The sequence below is a fragment of the Pangasianodon hypophthalmus genome, chromosome 2, assembly GCF_027358585.1.
Source record: "Pangasianodon hypophthalmus isolate fPanHyp1 chromosome 2, fPanHyp1.pri, whole genome shotgun sequence".
NCBI classification, from domain to species: Eukaryota; Metazoa; Chordata; class Actinopteri; order Siluriformes; family Pangasiidae; genus Pangasianodon; species Pangasianodon hypophthalmus.
Genome location: NC_069711.1, coordinates 28,602,369 through 28,618,395, shown reverse-complemented (window position 1 = coordinate 28,618,395; position 16,027 = coordinate 28,602,369). Strand labels below are relative to the sequence as shown.

The 16,027-nt window shown below is 39.2% G+C and overlaps 1 protein-coding gene across 1 annotated transcript in view; it reads left to right on the top strand.

Annotated features, from left to right (window-relative positions):
* The first annotated feature begins 2,538 nt into the window (after positions 1-2,538).
* The window catches only part of LOC113538481 (axin-2), an 85,333-nt gene continuing 71,844 nt past the window's right edge, over positions 2,539-16,027 (top strand). Inside the window, exon 1 of the mRNA XM_026933577.3 lies at positions 2,539-2,707. The gene's annotated coding sequence lies outside the window, so the exon portion shown is untranslated. The remainder of the gene's footprint in view (positions 2,708-16,027) is intronic.

The following is a 16,027-nucleotide window of genomic DNA, read 5'->3' as shown; positions in this document are numbered from 1 at the left end:
AAATAAGAAGCAAGTGAGACAGTCAAAGTCTCCAGAAGAACTGTGGCTGCTTCTGCAAGATGCTCAGTAACACTTACAGCTCATTTCCTCAGGCACACACTGTACCTGAGACTACTATTTCTTTTAAAGCAAAGGATCGTCACACCAAATATTGACTTTGTTTCATTTATTACTATTTACTGCTCTTTATCGTATTTTTTTAATGTAGAAATATTCATTATTCATTATTATTTTTTTGAAGGCATCTTTGCTCTACAGCATTTATTTGCATGTGCCTAAAACTTTTGCACAGTACTTTATATATATATATATATATATATATATATATATATATATATATATATATATATATATATATAATTGTATAATACAATACGCTGTATAATATAAAATGTAGGTCAGATCCAGTGGTTTCAACTCAAGTCACTACTGGCCCTATAGCCACATCCTGCACAATTATTTATGCAACCAAACAACTTGTCAAACATAATGGGTTATTAAACAAAATGATGACTGTTGTCAGGTTGGCAGAGTGGTGCACCAGGTACAATTGCCACCTCACAGCACAGGGTTTATGTACCATGCACTCAGTGTCTGTACCATGTCTGTACAGAGTTTCATATGTTCTCCCTGTATTCCATTGGGATTTTTCCTTATTCTTCGGTTTCCTCAATCCTTCCAAAACCATGCCAGTAGGTGGATCGGTAGCTGAGTATAAATAAGTGTGCATGGTGCCCTGCAATGGACTGATGTCCCTGTCTATGATGTATTCCCACGCACGGTATTCCAGGGATAGGCTCTATGACTCACCATGACCCTGACCAAGATAAAGCAGTACCTGAAGATGAATGAATGAATTAATGGCTGTTATAATCACATCACTTAAGAATAAACCAGTCCTACTGCACATCAGTGCTTGAGCTTTAAGCTTAGAAATTACACAACTCAATTTACATGAAAAGTTATAAAGGTTAGGGTTATGGTTTGGGTTGGCATTCATACCTTTCCTGATGACTTGTTTTGTAAGTAAATAGCACAAAATCCAACCACACTCACTCTTTCTAATTTGTACAAATTTGGCTGGGGAATATTAAAGAAACGTAAGAAAAACATCCATTTTGTGCTTTTTGGTGTTGCTTTTGTAATTAGGAAGAATACCAGTCATTCTGGATTAAGTATCTGATCATAGTGTCATTGCATTACAGAGTGAATATATAGTTTCTTGTATTTAATGAGACAATTTTTGAAGATTTTCCCTAAAAATTTCATAGTTGAACTTTTCATACATACTCCATTCAGGTTTTATACACGTTTTTACTTCAATAAAATCTTTTACAACACAATGTAAAGGTAAGGAGAACAACACCTTCTGTTTTCTCTTTTCTTTTTTTTTTGGCCACAGTTTTTGACCAGGGCCTCTACCATCAGACACAGGGAGTCTTCCAGACTTCAGCATGGTTTCTCTTCTCATTCATCACCCGCTATCACTGATGCCCCGTGGACACTCTGCAGTCTCGCCACTCTCTACAGCACCAGGTAGGGTGCCAGGGAAGAACAATGCCCAAGGATTAGCATTAAAAGGCCAGGGACTAGGCCCAGCATCCCAGGACGCTTTGAGACCTGGGGGGGTGGCACAGAGGGCTGCAGCGGCTGGGGTTAGAGCATCAGGAGTCCAGGGGAAACGAAGTATGGAAACGGCTGCCGCTAACACCCACCATGGGGCCAGCTCGGTACACAGCGGGAGTCTCTGTGTGGAATCGTACATCTGTTCACGACGGGAGAACACGCCTGACACAGAGATAATTCTTTCCCTTTCTTCTTCAGGCTCCTCCTTTTTGTTCCCCCATTTCTCACTTCACTTCTCATGTTTTTTTTCTCAGTCATTGTTTTGTCCTGAAACTGAGTCAGAACTGAGGAATGAGTACATGGTACTTTTCAGTAGGCTTGTTGATCTAAGTTTCAATCGTGTTCAGATGAACTGGCATGGACAATAGTATGGTCAGATTGGTGATAATCTGTCCCAAACGGCTAATCTTTGTTTTTAACCAGAGCCAACTTAGCCAACACAGCTAGCCACTCGCAATCACGATTATGCATGCAGTCTTTCAGAAGGAATAGGATTACTGTTAAAAAAATGTAGCTTCCGTTTTTCTCCCCGTGTGTACAAAGCATAATTGTCATGATATGTCATTTTAAGCCGATTTTCCATCCTGTTATGCGATGAATTGGAGCGAATAAGCTGGAAGCCGCAGATGGCTAACAGCCCAGTGCGGTTGCTAAGGTTGCCTCAATGCTAGTCGCGGAGTGTTCAGGTTAGCATGGAATAAGACAAGAGGGCTACAAACAGAATGAGCTATCAATCATGTAACAAGTGTAATCCGTAGTCTTAAAAAAAAAGTCAAACATTCTTTATTCATCTGTGTTTGGATGGCAGGCATATTGGCAAGTTGTCATGACAACAGGGATGTTCTGCTGATGAAGACTTGCCGTCGACTGTCCAATCGGATGATGGCAGCTTAAACTGCAGCGTGAGTGCAAGTGTTGGGGGGGACACGCATTTTCCAGATACACACAATGCCAAGGACGACGCCCTGGTCCAAGACCACCTACGGATCATCATCGGCTGCAGGAGAGGGATGGCTAACGGACAGACACAATCCATTTCGGGGATGAAAACAAGGCGGAGGAAGAAACGAGACGGGGCCAGGTAGGGGGTCGCCTTAATGTTGACTGGTCTGAATGTCATCGATTATCTTTGCCATCTTTGCAGCCCGCCATTGTGGGTTATTTCTGAGAAACATGACATGAAAATGCGGAAATTTGGTAACAAGATTACCGTTTAGAAATCATGAAACTCTTGCAGGTGGTTATAAGGGCAAAGATGTGTGAAGAATGTCAAACATAATGGTATATAATGAGCAAAATAACAAACCTGCTAACACTTGTGTCAAGCTAATACATGCTAATACACCAAGGCTACCAAAAAAAAGAATGGACTTTTATTTCTATGGCGATTTCTGCATTTTCTCTTTTCCTCCCCTGTTGAATTGGATTAGAATAAGCAGCGGTGAAATGCCTTTGGACGACTGTAGCCACTGTTTAGCAATGGATGCACTGGAAAGGAAACCCCACTTTTTCCATCTAGCACTGCAGGTAGCCATATACTCTTACCCTCTCCAACAGAGATCCTTTCGGACCGAATCACAGAAGATATCTTATAAGGATCCGATGAAGGGCCCTCACATAAGACGATTAAAATCTTCATTCATTCACAGTGAATCTCTTTTACATCCCCTCCTTCTTCCCCCTCTGTTCCTCAAGCTTGAACATCATGGGGTCTCGGTGGGAAGCCAGTAAGAAAACTGACCTCCAATGGTGGATATCTTTGACTCTTCAAACATTGGGCTAAAATGCAGACTGTCAGCATGCGAAACCCACCTTTATTGACTCTTGGTTGGATATCAAGCAGATTAGATATTGGATACTGGCCTTGTTTTCAAAACCTTTTTGTTAGTTCTAACATGATCGATGGTCAGGTTGAAGCCATAATCGTATCATTAGATTTGCTTTGGAGATAAGAACCACGTCATATATGTGTAAATAAGTATTGCAACATGAAAACATGAAAAAAAACATGATTACATGAAAAAAAGATTACACTTTACAGAATTTGTATAAGGAAATACTGTAGGTGGGGATGCATTGATTTTTTTTTTCTTTTTAAACTGAGTACAGGTATGTTTTTGGTATTCATTAATACCAATACAGATACTGATACCAAAATGAGTAACATACTTAGTGTTAAGCGACTATGCGCATCATGGAACATTACAGTTCATGTTCTTTAAATGTTAGCTAGCTGATTTTAAATGAAGTTCATTAGCTAGCTACATTAGTTAGCTTGGATCAAGTAGGGTTGTAGTCGAGAGTGGGTTTTGTTTCACTTTGGAAAAGTCCTTCACTACAACTACAAGTATGTTTTATTGTTTTTGTTGCATTGGAATCCCATGTTGTCAATGACCAATAGTCACTGATTGTCAAGAACAACATACGAGATAAGAGTCTAGCGTTTGCTGCAGCATTGGTTGCTCCTGTGTGTTGCTAGCAATGATCTTTTCATGCTGAGTTTTATGTTTAAAATGTTATGGCCGTGGATTGTTATGGCATTATCATGGCAATGGAGTGTTTTTGCAAGCGAATTAGACCCTGGAAGCACTTGTGCTTCATCAGTGCTCAGTTCTCACACTAGTAAAGTGCACTAATGCCCAACCACTTCTCTGTTTGCTCACTTCAATGTGAATACCTTTGTGTGAATACCTTTGTGTTGCTAATACTGCTCTGTGTGCACCTTGCACTCTCTGTTAAAGATACTATTTAAATGCCACTAGTGCCACAATGTATGCTAGGTACACTAGGCTGTCAAGTGGTATTGGATCTTGGTGTCTGGGCTTTTTTGAATATGTGTACAAGTAAGTATGCCCAGTATCAGACTTATACCGATACTGATACTGAGACTGGAATATTTCTTTTCCCGATACCAGCATCGGTGTCAATGCATCCCTACGTTTGTGTCTGACTATGACAGAAAGGGTTCATTTTAGAGGCCCCTTTCTCCTGAAACCAGAAACTATATCTGTATTTGAAGGTCAAACCTATCAGAAAAGTCATGGGACAAGCAATTTTCGAAAAGTTCAGATTTAAGTCTGGGAATTTCAACAATGGAATTGCATGCCTTGTGTGAAACACTGTGTTGGCTATTTCACAGGTCTGCTGATCCAATTTCCAAGTATTATCTCTTGTCTGGTTCTGCTATCACATCAGCCAGTGCAGATTGAGATGGTGTGACCGTTCAGACAGTGTGATTGAGACAGAATTAGACAATCACTCCAGGGTTATTGCTATTATAGGACTGTGATTGCTAGACTATTGACTTGCAGAAGGGGCTGTCCTGGAGCAAGTAGAGAATGTCAGCTCTGCGTGTGCACATCTAGGAAAATGGAGTGTGTGGGGGGGAAGGGGATGGGGAAACATATATATGGTTTATATAACTTAGTATCTTGGACACAATGCAAATATTTCACCTTGAACAGAAATCACTCATATACCAGTAAAGGGAAATTTTGCTTGCTCAAAATCATTTCATTTGCATCCAAGTGAAAGATGTGATTACTGTATATTTCTACATCTTTTTGGCATATTTGCTTAGTGACGATGATGGTAGAAGATGTTTTATTGCTTCAGGTTGACCACCATGACAAATGTGACCTCTGCCACTCCCCACTGGGACTTTCTTCAGTTATTTACAGTCTCCTCTTGACCACACACACGCACAACTCCGGAGACGCTCAGTGATCTATTTAAACCTCTCACCATGTCTGGGATTCCCCGTCCGCAGCATAAAATGCTTCAGATATAAAGCAAATATGTTACTTAAAGTAGGATAACAACCTCATCATGGTCTCCCAATTGCAAATTGATAAGGATGACCCACATCATATGAAAAGTTCTGAATGATTAGGGTTAACAATCAGGTGGAGCACTTGTAGCTTATACTATCTCAAAAATTGCACTTTATTTTCATGTATTTTTTTCCTTGAAAGAGCTCATTTATAACAGCCGGCCCTGCTGCTGATCCTGGAGAACATGTGATGTGTCAAGCTTCCTCTGTCCATCTTATACTCTGCCTTCCAGTGCTTCTCAATTTATTTCTGGTCTCTCTGAGTGAAAAAAAAGTTGCAACACTGCTTTTCATGGCAGATGTTGTCCTTCACATCAACCACCGAAACAGCGTCCTTACTCTAGGCAATGCAATTTTGTCTTTGTTTCACCTCTGTAAATTGGATGCAGACAGGCTATTGAGGTGCTCTTCATCTGCCACTGGGATTGTACAGAGTCTTCACATAATTGATATTTTGCATAAACCCATTTATCCTGGGATTTCCTGTCAGTACAGGATGTAAGCTCACAGCCTGGGTGGTTTGGGAGGTAAAAGCATGGACATATCGGAGACCACAAACCCTGACATCTTCACATGAGTGTCTGACAGGTGGACAGGTTCATCCCTTTGTTCCACTGTCCATCTTTTATCACTTCACCCACCCCGTGGCACTCCATCTAATCGTCCTGTCTTCTGCTGAGTCCAGTCAAGGACTGGTATTTCTGCCTGCCAAAAGAGACCTGGACTCTCTTTTATTAGCCACATTCACCAGACTGATGCTTCAAATGAGCAGACATGATCTCATGAAAAAGAATTTACCCAGTCCCACAATTATGAAATACAGTACAATCAGAAAATATTCCGCCTCTGTCATTTTTTAAAACATTTTGTTATGTTGCAGCCTTATCCTAAAATGTTTTTTTTTTTTTCCACAACAGTCTACACTCCATGCCCCATAATCACAAAGCAAAATCCAGATTTGTGATAACTTTTCAAATTTATTGACAAGAAAAAATTGAAATATCACACTGACATAAGTATTCCGACCCCTAACTCAGATGAAGCACCTTTGGCAGCGATTACAGCCTCAAGTCTTTTTGGATATGATGTGACAAGCTTTACACACCAGGATTTGGGGATTTTCTGCCATTCTTCGCTGCAGATCCTCTCAAGCTCTGTCAGGTTGGATGGGGACTGTCAGTGGACAGCCAGTTTCAGGTCTCTACAGAGATGTTTGATTGGGATCAAGTCCGAGCAGAATTTTTTTTGCAGCCTTCCCCAGATCTGTGCCTCAACACAATCCTGTCTCTGAGCTCTGAAGGCAGTTTCTTTGACCTCATGCCTTGCTTTTTTTGCTCTGATATGCATTTTCAGCTGTTAGACCTTATACTGACAGGTGTGTGCCTTTCCAAATCATGTCCAATCAGTTGAATTTGCCACAGGTGGATCACAGTGTAGAAACATCTCAAAGATGATCCAGAGAAATGAGATGCACCTGAGCTAAATTTCAAGTGTCATAGCAAAGGGTCTGAATACTTATGTCAAAGTGATATTTCATTTTTTTTCTTTTTAATCCTTTTTTTATACTTTTATACAGTACATGAGTGGTATGTATGGTCCAATTATGCAGCTTAAATTTTTTTGAAAGGTAAACTACAGTTTCATTCCTACTGCTCCCAGGTGCAAGATACATACTAAAGGAACAAACGATGTAACCTTGATGGTATGACCCAGGAACAAGCAAAAGTACAGTTTGGTACCTTTATTTCTGAGAGTGTAGTGAAGAAATAACATCAATCACAGCCAAGTGTTATCCAAGGACTTGCTAGTCTTTCTATCAAGGGCACAAACATGATGTGCTGCCTCAGACACTTTCTCAGAAAAGGATAATGACTATTGCAGAGTTGTGCCCAACACTTGAATTCATATTCTAACTAGCTTATTATATTATTTATTAGCTACCATTTTTAGCCTTGATGATTTTATCGTCGACCTTGTTTGAGTGACAGTGCAGACACTCCAGTCACATGATGACCAGTAAAGACATGCCTCTTGACTCCCCGAGCTGTGAAGTACATTCTCATGCTGGATGTGAAGAGCTCTCACAAGATTAATGAATACTTTACAAGCCCACTCATATCATAAGGGTACATACAGTTTCTACTCAGTTTTGAATAGCTAACAAACAAAACACTTATTAACATCATATTAAGGGAAATGTGCCAAGGGATATGCTGATAGTACCATAACAAAGCAAAAATGGAGTTTTAAATCCATTTGAAAAAGGAATTCACAGAAACTATGGAGATAATAATTAAACCTAGAAAATATCATAGAATTATGTAACCATTATAATGTATGTATAAGATTATGGCAAGCTTTGAAATATTTATAAATAATAATTGCTGCATTAATAGCCCTAGTTGTAATTATCACATTAATCACTGCAAATGTGGTTTAATTTAACAATATGGATTCCAGCTCCATTATAGAGCAGCTATATAAAATAGCACTTGATCCAACACATCCTCTTATTTTGCATAACAGTGACACTCTTCTGTCTTATGCAAACTCCACTTCATTTGCGTAACTCTCACACAGATCTCTAAATAGCACTTAAGTTTGTAGTTGCGTCTGAAATCGGAATACTGATGTGCGCAATTTCAGTATTCTTTCCTCACTACGAGTGCGTAACTCAGCTCTTAATAAAGCCCATTTTGAATACACTGATCATCATGAACATCCTACCAAACCTACTGTAAGAATATCCGCATGTTAGAGCATTCGTGAGAGACCTCACAGCATCAACACTTGTCATTTTGACATAAAAAACACCCACACAAGTCATTTGTGACAATAACTAGAACATTTTGCTTGTCAGATCCGCTTTTACCTGAGTATTACTGTCAAAGATAATTCACCACCTGTCTGTCATGTGTGCTTAAGGCAGATTCAGCCATCCTCAGCTGTCACTCCCTCGGCAATATTACAATCACTCATGCAACTCCGCAAATGTCAGAGCTCATCTTTTGGCACATGATGTATGCACACAGCAAATCATCAGGGTTGAGTTGGTGTCAGAGTTTAAAGGCCTAATGTGCATCCAAGCTAGTGTTAGAATGTGTTCTTAACATTAAGGATATTCAGTTTCAGTGAGAGGAGCCATAACACTGGAGTGTTTTCCCAGATCACATCTGATCCAGTTCATGGATCAGATCAACACACTTAGTACTGTTTGTCTTTACTCTTCTACAAATGTATGCTTTAATTTAAATGATTTATATCCTCACCATCTGATGTCACCCAGAAGATGATAGCTTCCCTTTTGTGTCTGGTTCCTCTCAATGTTTCTTCATCATGTCGTGTCGGGAGCTTTTCTGGCTTGATAATTAGGGATCTAAATTTACATCTGGGTTTCTTTAAAGCTGTTTTGTGACAACACAGAGAGTGAAAAGATTCCTAAGTACTAGAAGGACTGGAGGCCCAGCATCATCTTTTATTTATCACTATCATCTGGCCCCCATACCACCATGGAATGAGGGTAAAAATAACCTACCTGAACATTAAACCTGTATGTGGGCCTTCCCCAAACTGTTGCCACAAAGTTAGAAGCACATGGTTGTATAGAATTGTATGCTGTATCATTACAAAGTTCCCATCACTGGAACAAAGGAGCCCAAACCTGTTCCAGCATGACAATACCCCTGTGCACAAAGTGAGGTCCATGAAGAGGTCCATGAAGAGGTCCATGGTTTGTCAAGGTTGGAGCGGAAGAACTCAAATAACCTGCACAGAGCCCTGAACTCAACCCCACTGAATACCTTTGGGATGAATTGGAACGCTGACTGCACCCCCAAAGCCTTCTTACCCGACATCAGTGCCTGACCTCACTAATGCTCTTGTGGCTGAATGGGCAGAATTTCCCACAGCCACACTCCAAAATCTACTGGAAAGCCTTCCCAGAAGATTGGAGGTTATTCTAACAGCAAAGAGGGGACTAAATCTGGAGTGATATGTTCAACAAGCACATATGGGTTTTGGCCATATAGTGTATATTCATGGACCACCATTGGCACACAAAACACTAACTGACCTTTATGACAATGGCAATATTTGTCCCACAATGGTCTTCTATCTGGGTTCCTACCCATTGTCTTTAAAACTGTGTCTTCAGGATATTGGCAATGTCATTAGCGAAAGGCAATACATAATACTTTGCCTTTGATGCTGTATGCACACTGCATGTTAAGCTTCATTATATTCATTATAAACAAACTAGTTCCAATTCATTTACATCTTGATGTATACAAATACAGTATCATACTGCCTGGTTACAACACCTCACACTTTTCCCCTTACCCCAAATATAATCAATCAGCCAAGACATGTTTGCTTTCCAAAGTTTGCTACTTAAGCTTTGGACTAGAGCTATGAGACTACTGAGCTAAGGAGTAATAGATGTCTGTACGTAGCAGGAAATGGAAGGGCTGATTTGGCTCACCTGAACCTTATATGCCACCCTGACCAGGATAAAGCAGTTACTGAAGATGAATGGATGACTACTTTACTGTTCTTTTTCTCCTTGAGTCTTTTATCTGCTTCAAGTCTGCCCAGGCTGGACACTGACCTTGAACGATGACAGAAAGAAGCTGAAAAGAAGCTAGTTCATGTTTGATGGCAACAAACAGGGTCTCAGCATCATACTTACCATGGGCCTGTTGTGCTGTCCGCATAGAGCACCATCACACTTGTTACACTCCCCCAAAACCTCTTCCATAAATATTTGCCTCAAATCGCCTCCAATTCCTCAGTAATGCTGTGCAGACTCGCTGATGTGGTTTAGGACACAGTGTGACTTACTGTAATCTATAAAAATGAACAAAGCTTTATTGTGTAGCCAAGTGGGGGCAGCCATCTCGGACAACTGGAATCACTTTTTGCTTAACACAATTTGGTATCGTTCCACGCAAGTCTGTGAGAGAATATTACGGAAGCTGGAAATGCATGATAATAGAGTATAGTTCTACTTTAAACTTAAATATGGACTACCTAGCTTGGGTAATTTAAAGCATAAAGATTTGGGCATGCATTTACAAAAACAGGTTTGGGTGAGACAGACTTTCAGTATTGTTCACTACATTATCCTAGTCGTTTCAGTGAAAAACTAAAGACACGTAAATGCTAATTAACTAAAAAAATTGAAAAACTGAGTAATTTTTTTCACAGAACCATTGATTTAAGAGAGATAAATGTGTTTGCTGTGCTAGGGTTTCATCTCCTAGCAAAAAAAGACTTAAATTATATACAAATGACAAATTAATAGAAAAAACATTGTCTCTATTATGGTGTGAGAGACATTTTGCTGGCATGGTTTGGGTCCATTTGTCCCCTTAAAGAGAAGTGTCACTGCAAATCAATACAAAGCTATTCTGACAGATTAGCTTGTGATGAAACATTTCTATCCAAATGGCACCGCTCCTCATCCACAGGACGCAAAGGCTCACTGAATGGTTTGATGAAGAAAATAACGTAAATCATATGCTACTGTCTTCACAGTCACCAGATCTCAACCTAACCAAACACTTATGGGAGATTTTGGACGCATGTGTTAGATAGTGCTCTTCACCACCATCATCAAAGAACCAATTGAGGGAATTTCGTTTAGAAGTATGGTGTCCATAAGTACAGTTCTAGTACAGTTCCAGAGACTTATAGAATCTATGTCAAGGTGAATTAAAGATATTCTGGTGGCTCATGGTGGCCCAACACCTTAATAAGATACTTTGTGTTGTTTTTTTTCTTTTAATTTGTCACGTGTGTATGTTAAAGAAATACTGAAATCAAGCAAGTCATGTGTTGATGAAGTATTTAAATATAGGATATATTATATATTGGCAGATTTAGGGGGAAATTAAAAGGGAAGTGCAAGAGAGAGTCTAAAAGATAGACAAGCAGGAGGTAATCCATCCTTTATGCCTCTTCCCTTATTGTTCTTAATTACAGTTGCTTAAAATGAAGCCTGGTTCTAAACTGCCTCACCTTATGTTTTCTGTCATGATCTTCTGTGGTTTTATCATACTGTGTGCACTGGAAAGGGGGGATAGCTACATTTTCCCCACAGCTGTAATAGGAATGAATCGTTGTGAAATCCAAGCCGAGACATTAAAGAACCGAAGCCCTAACAAACAGAGTCTTGATACCAGATGGGACTGGATGATGAAAAGAGCCTAATCCTGGCCCAGGCTCGCCTTCCATCAGCGCAGGCACTACAAAGCAGCTCATGCTGAGCTCTCGCAAGCGAATACTCTTTTTTTTTATACCTCGCCAAACAGAGCATCACACCACCCCTCCCTTTCTTTCTTTCCTTCTCTTCATCTCCTTCGCTCTTATACATCCAAACCTTACACTCTATACATACATCTCTCTCTATATATATAAATCATACATTTCTCGTTCTCACTCTCGGCTTCTCTTTTTGTCTTTTTCCAGAGCTCTCTCTCTCTCCTCATCTCTCTCTCTCTCTGTCTGGACATGAGGATTTGCAAATGTGGCATTAGCAGATATTGCGGTCATGCTTTCATCCGTAGGGACTTCTGATTGCTCTACAGTTCTTGCATTGGAAATGAGAACACTACGCCTGGCTAAAAAGGCCCTCCTCTCTGATTTGTATTCAGTATACATGGCACTGTATGACATACGAGTGGCTTTTATTTCTCTCCTCTCCAGTTCTCCCACCCTCCTCCACCCATCTGTAGTCAGAGCCTCTCTCTCTCTCTCTCTCACTCTCTCTCTCTCTCTTTCTCTACTTCCATGCTTATCCTATGATGCATAAGGCCTGCTAATTAGATTCAGCACTGAATTAAAGTGGTATTTGTGAAAAACACATCTCACTCTCTTATTTTAGATGCTGTCATTTCTTCAGCACTTTGTGTGAAAGCACATGTTGTTCAGCTTCAGTATTGCACGTATGTTTTTAGAAAGTAAAGCAGAGCACTGTGTGTATACATCATAATCAATTCTGTCTGTTAACACAAGGCATTGGTACACAGTGTTTTCATTCCAACACTGAAAAAAACACCTTCTTTTCTGATCTTTCCTGCAGTTAAAATACAATGATTTTAGATGTTCTCAGACAGAGATCATGAAACATGGGCCAGGCATGCAATGTAACAAAGTAAAGCATGAGGATCTAGGATGATATGGGTACAACTCTAACGGAAGTACTACCAAAAAAAGCTCTTGTAGTTTCTAGTAACAAGGTATTGATACATTTCTGGGTTCTATGCCTATTCTAAAACCATTCTGTTTGTGTGTATAAGACTTGAAAAGCTGTGCTGTTATAGGAAAATAATCAATGACTGTGTGGTGTGCAAAGTGGTGTGCGAAGTTACTGTTACCTCCCCAAAGTTGATCGTTTTCCAGTAACAGCATCCCGGAGTGTATTATTCCTCTTATACCACAGCAGTTTCCCAATGATTAAAAATTTTCCATTTATGTAATGAACATCCACAAAACATGTTAGTTCCTGTTATAGATTTTGTTATATCAGCTATAAATGATCATTCCCTCATAAGCCTCTCATGTTCCCTATCCTGAAGACTTTCCTGTGGTGGAAAACTTACTGTCACAAAGAGCTGACACTCTTTTATTAAAATTTAAATAAACTTGTCCTTACTGAAAACTTCACCATATCAATGAATCAATCATTCCTATCAATCATCAATCCTAGCTACCTGTGTGCCATTAGTTCTGCAACAATAAATAGAGGCGATTTTTAGTGTGTATGCTCTCTGTCAGGCTTTAGCAGAGTGTGTTTATTTATGCCTAGTGATATTGTGACATTATATCTAAATTCCCGTAGCATACTATTAGCTAGCTACTACTCTAGTAAGTAGTTATACACTGGACTCAGGAGATGGCTTAGCATCCAAAACAATAGACTAGGCAAGGGTCAAAATGCCATCCAGAGGATAATCCAAACACTGTCCAGAGAACAAATCAAAGAATACTCAGAAAGAAAGAAAGAAAAGGTTCTAAACACACACAAGGCCATCAGGGATAAACAAGGCTCAGAACAAATGCAACTAGAGAATTGGCAAGACTTCGCAAAGAGGTACTAAAAACTGAAATTGGACTGGTGGGGAGTGGTAATGTCTTGAGCTGGTGTTGTAATGTCTTGAGTCTTCTTTGTGGCTTAGTATCTATGTCAATGTTCCCAAATGAATTCTTTTAGAATGAATTCTAATAAAAATGTGTCTTTCAGACACTATCATCTAAAACATACCCTGCTTTTTCTGCAATTTCTGAACAAGTAACAGGTCCATCTCATAATCATGTCATAATCATGTCCCCAAAAAATGTCTCTGCATATATGAGCATAATCACCCTGAAATCCCAAAAGCTCAGATTGCAACAGTAAGGCTCCAGCCAGACTGTCCCTGAAGCTTGACAAGAGAAAAATGCATCTATCACAGAAGGGAAAAGCAATTTATGGGGGGTAAAAATCCACATTCCCGTACGACATTACAGTATTTTGTATGATAGCCTTTTGGCAAGAGCTCTGTATCTCAAATCCACCATTATATCATAAGACTGTGGTTACGCTAGAATAACTAAAAGATCACATAAGGAGATCTGTCTGTTTATCATGTAACAATGGTGTGTGGTCAGTTCTAACAATAGCGCCACATTATAGAACCACAAGTCCCCAAAAAAACTCTCTGCTCCTGAATGAATCTGGAGGATTGTGTCCTGCTATTTGAGATGAATTTTGTGGTGGCTGTGACATGATAATCGCATTTACTGTCTCCATCTTGTTTATGGCATACTAGTTTGCAAAGTCTGTGAACCCTTACAGATTTCTGTGTTAAAAAAAAATGCCTTAGAGTGCCCCAAAACGTGATTGCTGTTGGGTGGCAGATTCCAGATAAATCAGTATTTGGAACAGAGACTTCATCAGTACCAAGAAAAAAAATTTCATTATAAATCAGCTCAGATTGTGACCTCAGATATAGGCTCAAACATTTCAACCTATCACGTCTGATATGCAAATTGTTATAGAGTGATGTGAAAGCTCGAAACTTTTAGCCACAGAACCTGCCTGTTCAACTAGCCTGCTAGCTATATTACAGTACACAATTTTAGGGATAAACAATGTAGTTGTGGTATTTTTCAACAGTCTTGGCTGCTGTTAAATAAATAAATATTTATATATAAATAAATATTTAAATATCTAAGAATGTGTTGATGCAAATCAAGACTGTGATACTGAAATGTCTACTTGTGACAAATGTGATGCTTCCTTGCAGTAAACTAGCTGGCTAGCTATTTGGGATGGAAAGAGAGCATTAAAGTGTTTCCAAAAACCTTATGTGTGGAGACTTGGAGAAATTTTGACATTTTCTACAATATAATGTTTTGAAAACTGCAGTCTGAACTGAAATATGTTTTTCTTTTGCACATATCTCAACCAGAAGTCAAGTTTAAAGCAATAAAATCAGTTTAACCCCAAAAGTGAAAATTGCACTTTAAGAATTCCACTGAAAGACACCAAATACTATTTGTTTATTTAATTTGCATTTAATTTAACCTGTAATAAATAAAATTTAAAATAGTAAATATGATCCCTCATTTTATCAAAGATCATACATCAAGCTTACGATGGAAAACGAGGAATCAATTCCCTCATAAGCATCATCCACAGTTGACTCTGATCACTGTTCACTATTATATTGGTGCTGAAATAATAACTGGTTAATTTGGTGAATTTTGTTCTGTTGGCTAAATTTACCATTTCTTTGTTAGTATTTGAACATTGCAACTATGTCTACTGCTATTTCTACAGTGTAAGCGATGACATATGAGCATTGTGGATAATTTGACTTTTGGTATTTATACTGTTTACAAACTGAATCTATTCAGCTTATGTCCTCTTTGCCAATACATGTAACCAGCAACTTGGTAAAATCCTGACATTTAGTGCATGCAGAAATCACACTTAGCTAGCAAGATATCAGTAAAAACCAGAGTTGCCAGCTTAGTGATGTTGTCGCTAGATATGGTGACTTTTTAGACCACATCACAGCTGCTGGTTATATGAGTTGGAGAGCAGGTTCGCTCGACACACCACCAGGGGGTAAAGTCTGACGGATTTGCCCTTACACAGGCCTATGTCCTCAACAACCAATCACTGATCACCATTGTTCCCAGTGACCAATCACCAGTAACCACTGGTTCTTCCACCTATGCAATTCTCTGTTCTTCGTTTTTAACTCTATTCTCTGTGATATTTACAGGTAATAAAAGTGATTTATTCCATCCTTAACCTTTTCCTTTGTGTCTTTTCCCAACTATCCACTACTGCTGCTTCATTTTGTCTGCATTCTTGATAGAAATTCTAGTATTCTGTAAATATGTACATACTTTCTTTGTGGTGCCATGACCAAATATGACTTCTTTCTATAAGAAATAAGTTGTAATTGATTATTTTCTATTCTGATTCTCACTCTAGTCTATTCTATTGTAACTGTCTGTTCTAAAATCATCCTTCTTCGTGTAACACATTTTGATAGGCGAATAATCATGATGATT